Raw genomic sequence first — 12,291 nt, forward strand, 5'->3', positions numbered from 1 at the left:
ACTTGTAATGTACTGTAGAAAATCGAATGAACGTTTCGCAAAAGCGCAGGTAATAAAGGTAGGCAGTAGGCCTACAGATAGACAAACATTAAAATTTTATCTGTATGCATGCATACCCTAGCTTCAAATTCTATGCATTCCACTGCCTGGAATTAACTTTCCAGAGCGCTAGTTTTAATATAGACCGGCGTTTAATGACTTAGAACAAATAGGTACCTATTTCTGTCGTTCTTTTTCAAACCCAACTCTGAAAAGTAATTTTCAATTTATATAGCAAAAAGGTGGGTGTTTTAAAAAACTAATGTTTTCAAAAACCGGCCAAGTGCGAGTCAGGCTCGCGCAATGAGGGTTCCGTACCACAGTCGTATTTTTTCGACATTTTGCACGATAATTCAAAAACTATGATGCATAAAAATAAATAAAAATCTGTTTTAGAATGTACAGGTGAAGACCTTTCATATGATACCCCACTTGATATAGTCACTCACTTCGAAAGTTGAAAATACTAATTATTAGTTCATGACCACAATTTAATTATTTTTTGTGTGATCTAACCCTAAATTAGACAGACAACAAAGACAGACAGACAGACAGACAACAAAGTGATCCTATAACGGTTCAGTTTTTTCTTTTGAGGTACGGAACCCTAACTAACTAAAAACCTTGGTGTAATCAGAGTGCTAGCAAAAACATACTCAGTTTTAGTAACTTATACTCATACGTACTGAACACTTTTTTAGAAACATGTTTTTAAAATTTTTTGCGTTCAAAAAATTATACCGTGCTCACTTACTAAATATTAAAAAGTCGCTAAGCTAGTTTGTGGCAGTCCAAACAACACAACCACCCCTAAAAAACCACTCACCTTTTTTTTTTTTTTTTAATGCTGGGAAAAAAAAACCACTCACCTAAAAAACTATGTTTCATTTGCTTAATCTATCAGTAGGTAACAAATAATTTAGAGCCTCAATAGCTCAACCGGTATAGGAGTGGACTGAAAACCGAAAGGTCGGCGACGGTTCAAACCCCGCCCGTTGCACTATTGTCGTACCTACTCCTAGCACAAGCCTGACGCTTAATTGGAGAGGAAAGGGGAATATTAGTCATTTAACATGGCTAATATTCTTTTAAATAAAAAATAATAAAATAAAATAAAACAGAATTTTCACTTATTTTTATCATTTCAATTTTTAGTTTAATTTTAAGTAATACTAATAACCAGGACTTCGTTTGGGCTCGAACAGATATGCTCGACATATGGACCGTAGCAATATTATACCTATTATGGGCATTGATTATATTTAAAACGTTTTAGGAAACAGCAATAATTAATTAGTAGCTACAAAATATCAAAATACAAGTTTAAACGCTAGAATTAGATAAGTACTTAAAAATTTAGGTATAATTGTATATAGTTTATGCATTATTTCTTAGAAGAAGAATTGATTCAAGAAGAATTGAAATTATCACCACTATATCAATTCACGGTTTTTTAGATTTTTCCCCCCATGTCTGCTATACGACCTACCAAATTTCATGATTCTAGTGTGACGTTGTAAATTTTGAACTACTAACTAGCGTTTCGCTTTTAATAAAAATCAATTTTGTTCAAAGTATGTTGGTGCCACCTAGCATCAAGGTGCAGAACTACGCGTGGGTCGATGTTCAGAGTTCATTCGAGCCACAATAGATGGCGTTTGCTTCGTTGTCAATTGTCGTAAAAATAAAACAAAATAATTAAATAAAACCATAATATCATTTGTTTATTGTTAAGTCATTAACAAAACGGTTCTTATAATATATCCTTAGGTTCCGCAAATATTCAAAAATGAATTGGCTTCATGATCAAACTAAATGAGAGCGGCCACACTCGGGTTGCGTCTGGCAACACCGATTGGTGAGATTTAGAATTTTTCTGGAGTCAACATGTGAAGACGAATTTTTTCGTTCCAGGAAAATCTCACTCTTTTTCGCCCATGGCTTCGCCTGGGAAAATACAATTGTTATAAATTTAGTCATCCTAACGTATTTCAATGTTTCATCAATTATGGTGAGTGAAAAATCAAGTAATGTGGATTCGACAAAATGGCGGTTTGGTTAGAGAAAATCCTAATTTCATGATTTTCCCTTTCAGTTCCAGTTATTTTACCTTCCCAAATAAATGAGGATAATGGGTTGTGGGTGGACTCCTGAAAACCATTGGTGGCCAGGAGTTCAATAGGTGAGTTGTGTTTGATCGGGAAAATTCCACGTGTCGAAATTTTCACACAGCACAAATTATAATCTTGTTTTTCTTTGTTACAGGGTTTTCCGTTTGCGTTTCCGTTTGCGTTTCCGTTTGCGTTTCCGTTTTTAGTTTTCGGTTTTCCGTTTTTTTTTGCTTTCGTTTTCCGTATTTATTTCTTTTGCACATTCACGTTGGCAACTTAATTTCTATGGATAAGACTTGGTGAAAATCTTTGTAAGGAAACATTTCGGTTGTGAAGAATCAAATAAATTGAGTTTTGGATCTTGGCCGATGCCGTCCAGCTACCTTGCAGTCTTCGCACCTACAAGTAAGCAAATGTTTGTATCCTGGAACAGTTTAGTGAACCTTCTTAGGTATGTGTACAGTAAGAACCCTGTCTTTACTACTGAGCTTTTATTTTGAAACAATTTTATGAATTTTACTGTGTCATTGTCTATTCCATGCCAATGGCATCTTAAATTTAAAACATAGATCTTATGTACTATCTACCTAAGGTATTCTAATGTATCTAAATTAAGTCTTGGCATTAAGCTAGAATAACTAAGCATTATTAGCCATCACTATGTATTAAGCGACCCCGGTAAAAGTTACATTAAAACAATTTTGCCTAACATCTAGCAAATTTCATTTATAACACCTCATATACATTACAAGGGAGTCGACGGCTAGCTTCTATTCTTTATTAGGTAGATAGATCAAGTCAAGTAAGTAAAATTATTTTTTTTTTCTCTCTAATCTTTGTAAGGTGGTAGATTATTCCGTATCCGGGTATATTTCCATTCCGCCCAATTTACCACCCTTACAAATGGCGCCCGAACGTTTTTTTTATATAGTTATTTCAGTATATTTTGAGAAATTTTGTGAATTTTATGAAATGTACTCCGCTGATTGTACAATTTTCTAAGTAGTGACACATTGCAAAGAGCACTAAGCTGTTTTTTTATGGTTAACTAACTAAATAATAACTAATAGTTAGAAATTTTGTTTGATAGTTTAAGTAATTTTCTGAGTATAGTCCAACATTGGTTTTTTTTTCTTATTTAATTAACACATTATAAATGGTGCTTATGCCGTTCAATTATGTTATTTGACTTACCTTGGAGGTGTATAAGTGAATGTTTGCCTTCAGTTTAGTAATAAACATTGCTTAACTGAGTTGTTGTTGGGTATTGCTTTCAATAGTAAGTACATCTTATGTTTGAAAATTCCGGTAACTTAGTATAATTAAAGTTTTGAAACGCTATGTGCTGTTAACTAGTTACACACATACATTTATAAATACTAAGAGTTACAACTTGTGAAACTAAATATATAAACTATATTCAGAGATTACACTAAGTTCAAGTATGAAGTTATGAACAATTTTTTTTTTCAGTGACTTGATACTTCATTATTTTGTTGAAATTTTGTTTACAGCTGTGTTAAGGTTATGATAAAAGCTACTTCACACACAAAACATGTTAAGTTTAATTGAATGCTGGTAGTTTAAAGTGACATTTAGAAACAGATTTTGTTGTATTTTAGGTTATGTGTTAAAAGTGTAAAGTAACAGCCATCAAACCATTGCACAATCTCTTTGTTTTTTTTGAAAGATAATATGCTAGTCAGAGTTCATTGCAACTTTGTTGCCTGTTTACTTTTGTAATTGTAAAGGTTGTAACACACTGTGTACTCATAAAGGTGATACTGCACCTTACAATCATTTATTCAATTTTGGGAAGTTTTATTTTGTTATATTTTGTTTACTATAGTAATAATATGTGCTTGTATTATTAACAATATTTTGGAATAGGAACATAATTGATAAAATAGGTTAGGATAGACTTAAGAATATTGTTTTTGTTGTGTATTTTGCTTGTGTATATTTAATAGTTTAAATAACTTCTTTTGTGTTTGTGTTTAACCAATTTGTATAAGGCTAAACATAGACAGTCACACAAGCTCGATATTTTGTTAAATGTGTTTTGACTTAACAAAATGGAACAGACTTTTGCCCAGTTCCATTCACTTTTGAAGGACGAATTGTGTTATGAGGTATCCATTCGTTCCGAAACTCCAGCACCTACAGTGCTAGGTTTAAAGAAACAGTTAAAACAATTAATTCAGGAAATTCCTTCTGAATCAATTTTAGAGACGGATTTCACTTCTGAAAGTGAGTTAGGGGTTATTACTAAAAAACTTCAAGACTTAGAAGATTTATTAAAAAAGTGTTCTGACACTAAAGATAGACATGCCCTCTGTAGGTCTAAAGCTTTAGCTTCACATTTGTACTTTAGAATTTTGAGAATACAGTGTTCCGAACTCAGCTTAATAAGTAGGAAGAGTGAATTACATACAAAGTTGCAGAGTTTGATTTCCAGATTGGATGCTGACAATGAGTCGTCTCACGACGAATCACTGGATTCCGAGAGTACCGCCGTTGACTGCACTGGTGATAAAAATGTGGCCAAGTGGAAGTTAAATTTCAACGGACAGGGTGATCCGCGCAGTTTCATCGAACGCGTTGAGGAATATAAAAGATCTTATGGCGTTTCAGATGGAAAATTATTTGTTTCTGCATTTCATCTTTTTACAGGCCGAGCATTGTTATGGTACAGAGGCAACAAATGTCAAGTTTCGTCTTGGTCAGAATTGAAAACTTTATTTTTAGAGGAATTTGATGCAGTAGATTATGACTACAGGTTGCTAGGTGAAATTCGAGCAAGAACACAAGGCTCTGAAGAACCTGTGTCTATCTATTTCGCTATAATGTTTTGCATGTTTTCAAGGTTGTCAACACCACTTTCCGAAGAACAAAAGTTACAAATTTTATTACATAATATTCGCCCTTTTTACTCAGAACAATTAGCTCTTGTTGACATTAAGTCTGTCGCAATGTTGAAGGAAAAGTGTCGCAAACTAGAGGCTGCGAGGCAGCGTTCCGCCTTATTTTCTGAGCCTACTAACAGTAAGGCAACTTTAAGTTCAGAGTTTGCTTACAAACAAGTGACAAAACAGATAAACACACTTTCAGTCACACCTGCACCTAAGGTTGATACAAGTAAAGGCACTGATTTTTCGAAAACAAATAAACAACTATGTTACAAGTGCGGCAAGGGTAACCATTCCTTTAAATTTTGCAGGACAGTTCCGAAATTTATTAGATGTTTTTCGTGTGGACGTCAGAACTTTACAGTAAAGACATGTCCAAGTTGTAGTAAAAAGGCGATTAGTAAACCCGCTCCGGACAAAAATTCAAAAAACTAATTAGTAAGAACTGTGCAGAGACACAAGTAAAGAACTTGGTCATTAACAACAAAACATCCCTTTTACCTGACACAGTTCTGTATTCAGTGGATAAACGAGACTTTAGGCCACATTTAAAGGTTTTTGTTGACGGTTTTGAGATTACAGGTTTACTAGATTCCGGTGCTTGCGCGTCAATTTTGGGTAACCAGGCGCACAAGGTTTTTTTGAGATTCGGTTATAAACTGCATAGCAGTATTGATACCACATTTTCAGTGGCAAATGGAGACAAACTTGATTGTATGGGTTATATGTTTATTCCGATTACTTATAATTCCGTAACTCACATAATAAAATTTTTTGTAGTACCCTCTATAATAGCGGATGTTATTTTTGGCTGTGACTTTTGGAAAACATTTCAGTTAGCCCCTGGCATTTTTGATAATTTAGAATTAATTAAGGCACCTTCTCAATTTTACAATATTTGTGCGATTGATAATAAACAAATTCATACCATCACTTCTTTTGAAAACTTATCATCTCAACAGAAAGAATTAGCCCAGTCTGTAGTAAATAAATTTTTAGATATTTCTTCAGAGAAAATTGGATTGGGTAGAACAAAATTAATTGAACATGTTATTGACACCGGTGATGCCTTGCCAATAAAAATAAAACAATATCCACTTTCTCCCGAAAAGAAGGAAGCTTTAAGTAAAGAGTTAGATAGGATGCTGGAAATGGACGTAGTTACTCCGAGTGAAAGCCCTTGGAATAACCCAGCAATTTTAGTGAAAAAGGCAAATGGAGACTGGAGATTTTGCCTAGATTGCAGGAAATTAAATTCAGTGACAAAGGGGGATTCATACTCAATACCGTACATTCCACAAATTCTAGATAGCTTGAAAGAGGCAAGGTTTTTATCATCGATTGATTTAAGTTCAAGTTTCTGGCAAATTCCGTTAGCTAACGACTCTCAGGAAAAAACCAGTTTTACAGTTCCTGGTAGAGGGTTATTCAAATTTAAAGTCATGCCGTTTGGCCTATGCGGTGCACCAGCACGACAGCAGAGGTTAATGGACCAGTTATTTAATCAAAATTTTTGTAGTGATATTGAAAATGGAATAGTATTTTGTTATATAGATGATATTGTTATTTGTTCTGCTGATTTTGAAACCCATTTAATTTTATTAAACAGAGTTCTGGATAAACTAAAAATGGCTCAACTATCCATAAATTTTGATAAATGTAATTTTTTTAGAAACTCTTTGAAATATTTAGGGTATATAGTGGATGAATTTGGTTTACGCACAGATCCTGGAAAAGTTGCCGCAGTTTTGAACTTTCCGACCCCAAAAACTGCACAGGAGGTAAAGATTTTCCTAGGCACTTGTTCTTGGTACTGGCGCTTTATTAGGAATTTTTCAACCATCGCTGCACCACTCAATAGACTAACGAGTAAAGGAAAGAACGCACCTAAATTTGAGTGGAGCGAACAGGCAGAGGTAGCATTTAATACATTGAAGAATGCGTTGGTAACCGCACCTGTTCTTGCGGTACCGAATTTTGAAAAACCATTCAAAATACATTGTGATGCTTCTGCATATGGTGTTGGCGGTATGCTAACGCAAGAAACCGATGGTTGCGATCATCCCATTGCGTATGTCAGTAGGAGCCTAAATAAAAACGAAAGGAATTACAGCGCGACGGAACGCGAGGCTCTAGCTGTGATTTTTGCAGTGGAGAAATTTCAGGCTTATTTTGGTTCCAAGCCAGTCACAATTATCACAGACCATGCATCCCTAAAGTGGTTCTTAAATTTAGAAAATCCTTCAGGACGACTCGCCAGATGGGGTTGTAGATTATCACAGTATAATTTTGTTATCGAACATAGGAAGGGTTGTGATAATGTAGTTCCGGATACCTTGTCGAGACTCATACACGTAGATGTAGTTGGTGATCGTGATGATAACTCTAGTCAACAAGTTTTGGTAGATGACTGGTATGACAAAACATTTAATGGCTGTAAAATCAATCCAGCAAATTTTCCGAATTTTTGTATTTTGAACGATAAACTATATCGTTACAGTAAATGTAAATACCAGCTTCTCAGTGAGTTCGACTGGAAAGAGGTAGTCCACAAGAACGACATCCTTAGAATTATGCAACAAAACCATGCAGATGCAACTGCAGGTCATTTTGGTGTGTTCAAAACTCATCGCAGATTATCCCTCAGATATTTTTGGCGTGGTATGTATAAGGACGTGGTTGAGTACGTTAAGAATTGTGATACTTGCTCTGCGTATAAACACACGACATCAGCCACTCCAGGTCTGCTTGGGAAGCCTAAAGTCTGCGAGAGACCTTTTCAGGTCATTTCGGCTGATTTAGTCGGACCTTTGCCTAGGTCTAAATCAGGATTTACATTTCTTTTTGTGGTGACGTGTTGTTTTTCGAAATATACAATGTTGTTTCCGTTACGGCGTGCCACAGGTGCCGCTGTTGTTAAAGCGCTAGAGAATTTTGTATTTTTGAACCATAGTGTTCCAGAGACTGTGATTGTGGACAATGGGTCCCAATTTACAGGATCTGAATTCCGTAATCTCATTAAGCGTTATAATATTCCGAAATTACACTACACACCACTGTACACTCCGCAAGTTAACCTTGTTGAGAGGTACAATAAGGTTGTTATGACTGCTGTAGCCGCTTTTGTGAAAGATAACCACAGGTCCTGGGACGAAAACCTGTACAAGGTCCAGTTCGCCATAAACAGTGCGGTTAATGAATCCACTGGATTCTCCCCGTTCTTCCTTGTCCACGCTAGAGAACCGGTCTTAAATGGTTCCTTCTATAAGGACACGGATAAGGAGTACGAGGCCGGAATTCCAAGGGAGGAATACGCAGGAAAGTTTGGATCTTTGGAGGACATATTTGGTCAGGTTAGGAGAAATTTGTTTCAGGCTCATGCAGAGTATGCAACGCATTACAACTTAAGGCGTAGGTCTGCAAGCTATTCTGTTGGGGATATAGTGTGGAAAAAGACCTATCCACAAAGCGACGCTACAAATTTTTTCGCAGCTAAGCTGGCACCTAAGTATGAAAAGTGCAGGGTTGTCAAGGTTTTGTCACCTTTGGTTTACGAACTAGTTAGAGTAGCTGACAACCACCCAATAGGCACTTGGCATATTAAGGATATTAAGAAGTAGATATTTGCCATTACTTAGTTTGGTCTAAACTGTTTGAATATTTAAGTTATCAATATTCAATTAGGAATTTGAATGAGTGTAGTGATGTTCTGAGTTAACAGTTACATTACCATGGTTCAGTTGAGGAGGAATGTAGTGGATGTATGTAGGGATGAATATGTGATGATTGGAATGCTTGTGGTAGACCAACCGGTTGAGAAAGTAAAAATGCAAATATCGTACTTTGGGGATAACGAAAAGGGGGGGTTTTGTGTTTTGTTTTCGTTTTCCTTCTAGATAATGGATCATTTCTGTTATTTTTCCGATTCTGTTCCGAGATCTATTTTCTAGGAGAGTTATTTCGTTTTTTTTTTCTCATATTCCGATTTTGATTCGGTTTTATTTTTCCGAATGGGATAGAGAACGGTTGCCATATCAGATGGACCCGTTCACAACCAGATTTTCCGTATTTGTTGAGTAACAAATATTAAGATGGTAGTTTAAAAGAGTGAACCACCGTAGGCCTAGACGCATTCTATCAGTCAGCTGAAGAATGATGCCAAGATTTTTCCACTCAAGTGTCTTAGACACCATGAAGTTTTTTTATATATATTCTTTTTAGAAGTTAGGGTTGTGTAGTTAAGTATAATGTATAAAACCTTACACTGTTTTCAGTATATTTATTTTGTTAGACAATTTTCCTTGTTAGTAGTAGATGTGCGTTCACGCGTAACTTCTGTGTTTTTTTTGTTTGTTTCAGGCAAATTGTTAGTAGTTGTTGGATGACGCTGAGGGCAGCGTGGTTCAACCTGTTGAACCTTTTCGTAGGAGGGGAAGTATTGTGACGTTGTAAATTTTGAACTACTAACTAGCGTTTCGCTTTTAATAAAAATCAATTTTGTTCAAAGTATGTTGGTGCCACCTAGCATCAAGGTGCAGAACTACGCGTGGGTCGATGTTCAGAGTTCATTCGAGCCACAATAGATGGCGTTTGCTTCGTTGTCAATTGTCGTAAAAATAAAACAAAATAATTAAATAAAACCATAATATCATTTGTTTATTGTTAAGTCATTAACAAAACGGTTCTTATAATATATCCTTAGGTTCCGCAAATATTCAAAAATGAATTGGCTTCATGATCAAACTAAATGAGAGCGGCCACACTCGGGTTGCGTCTGGCAACACCGATTGGTGAGATTTAGAATTTTTCTGGAGTCAACATGTGAAGACGAATTTTTTCGTTCCAGGAAAATCTCACTCTTTTTCGCCCATGGCTTCGCCTGGGAAAATACAATTGTTATAAATTTAGTCATCCTAACGTATTTCAATGTTTCATCAATTATGGTGAGTGAAAAATCAAGTAATGTGGATTCGACAAAATGGCGGTTTGGTTAGAGAAAATCCTAATTTCATGATTTTCCCTTTCAGTTCCAGTTATTTTACCTTCCCAAATAAATGAGGATAATGGGTTGTGGGTGGACTCCTGAAAACCATTGGTGGCCAGGAGTTCAATAGGTGAGTTGTGTTTGATCGGGAAAATTCCACGTGTCGAAATTTTCACACAGCACAAATTATAATCTTGTTTTTCTTTGTTACAGGGTTTTCCGTTTGCGTTTCCGTTTGCGTTTCCGTTTGCGTTTCCGTTTTTAGTTTTCGGTTTTCCGTTTTTTTTTGCTTTCGTTTTCCGTATTTATTTCTTTTGCACATTCACGTTGGCAACTTAATTTCTATGGATAAGACTTGGTGAAAATCTTTGTAAGGAAACATTTCGGTTGTGAAGAATCAAATAAATTGAGTTTTGGATCTTGGCCGATGCCGTCCAGCTACCTTGCAGTCTTCGCACCTACAAGTAAGCAAATGTTTGTATCCTGGAACAGTTTAGTGAACCTTCTTAGGTATGTGTACAGTAAGAACCCTGTCTTTACTACTGAGCTTTTATTTTGAAACAATTTTATGAATTTTACTGTGTCATTGTCTATTCCATGCCAATGGCATCTTAAATTTAAAACATAGATCTTATGTACTATCTACCTAAGGTATTCTAATGTATCTAAATTAAGTCTTGGCATTAAGCTAGAATAACTAAGCATTATTAGCCATCACTATGTATTAAGCGACCCCGGTAAAAGTTACATTAAAACAATTTTGCCTAACATCTAGCAAATTTCATTTATAACACCTCATATACATTACAAGGGAGTCGACGGCTAGCTTCTATTCTTTATTAGGTAGATAGATCAAGTCAAGTAAGTAAAATTATTTTTTTTTTCTCTCTAATCTTTGTAAGGTGGTAGATTATTCCGTATCCGGGTATATTTCCATTCCGCCCAATTTACCACCCTTACACTAGGTCAACGGGAAGTACCCTATAGGTTTCTTGACAGACAGACAGACAACAAAGAGATCCTATAAGGGTTCCTTTGAGGTACGGAACCCTAAAATGAGCAACAGCTGAGTTTCTTGCCGGCTCTTCTCAGTAGAATCTTCTTTTGGCTTAGGTGCTTTGTGATTGGTCGGCCACTCAAAATGGTTAACACCCACTGAGGTTTTTGTCTTTGTCATATCAACGGGATAACGTAACATACTAGGAGCCTTTTACTATACTAAGTGATGACCGCGACTTCGTCTACGTAGGTTTTTTTAAAATCCTGTGGGAACTTTTTGATTTTCCGGGATAAAAAGTAGCATGTGTCTCACTTTCGCATTTATAATATTAGTATTGATTATGTGCCAGTGATGACATATAGATCCGAGACATGGTCGCTAACTATGGGCCTCATAAAGAAAGCTCAGAGCCACTCAGCGGGCGATGGAGAGAACTATGCTTGGAGTTTCTATACGTGATCAAATCAGGAGAAGATCCGCAGGAGAACTAGAGTAACCGACATAGCTCAACGGGTTGCGAAGCTGAAGTGGCAATGGGCAGGGCACATAGTTCGTACAACCGATAGACGTTGGGGTCCCAAGGTGCTGGAATGGCGAGCTCGTACTGGAAGACGCAGCGTTGGAAGACTCCCCACTAGATGGACAGACGACATCAGACGAGTCGCACGGAGCCGCTGGATTCAGGAGGTGCAAGACCGTGGCGTGTGAATGTCCCTACAAGAGACCTATGTCCAGCAGTGAACGTCTTATCGGTTGATGATGATGATGGATTATGTATTCTACGCCTTAGATACTAACTTCTCTCCGTGGATACAGTACTACGGTATAGTACAAAATACTCCGAACATATCGCTTTGCACCAGCTCCTAGACTATACCGTTACAAAGCGAAAATATCATGAAAATATAACTACTTCGCGATACATATTCTACAGAAAGTAGAAACACACTACCAATGATTATATATTAATGTATACAGGGTGTAACCAGAACGCTTACAAAAACTTAGCTATATTGTAATGTTATATACCTACCACCTAAACACAATCCAATACCAATAACCATTTGACCATTTTTGTAGTAGGCATTGACTCCGAATGGCCTACTTACGCAACTTTCGTTGACCTCTAGCGTCAGTCAGATGTTTTATTGTTTTATTTGCAACTAGCTTATGTTCGCGACTTCGTCCGCGTGGACTACACAAAATTCAAACCCCTATTCTACCCCCTTAGGGGTGGGATTTTCAAAA

Source organism: Maniola hyperantus, chromosome 9, assembly GCF_902806685.2.
Source record: "Maniola hyperantus chromosome 9, iAphHyp1.2, whole genome shotgun sequence".
Taxonomy (NCBI): domain Eukaryota; kingdom Metazoa; phylum Arthropoda; class Insecta; order Lepidoptera; family Nymphalidae; genus Maniola; species Maniola hyperantus.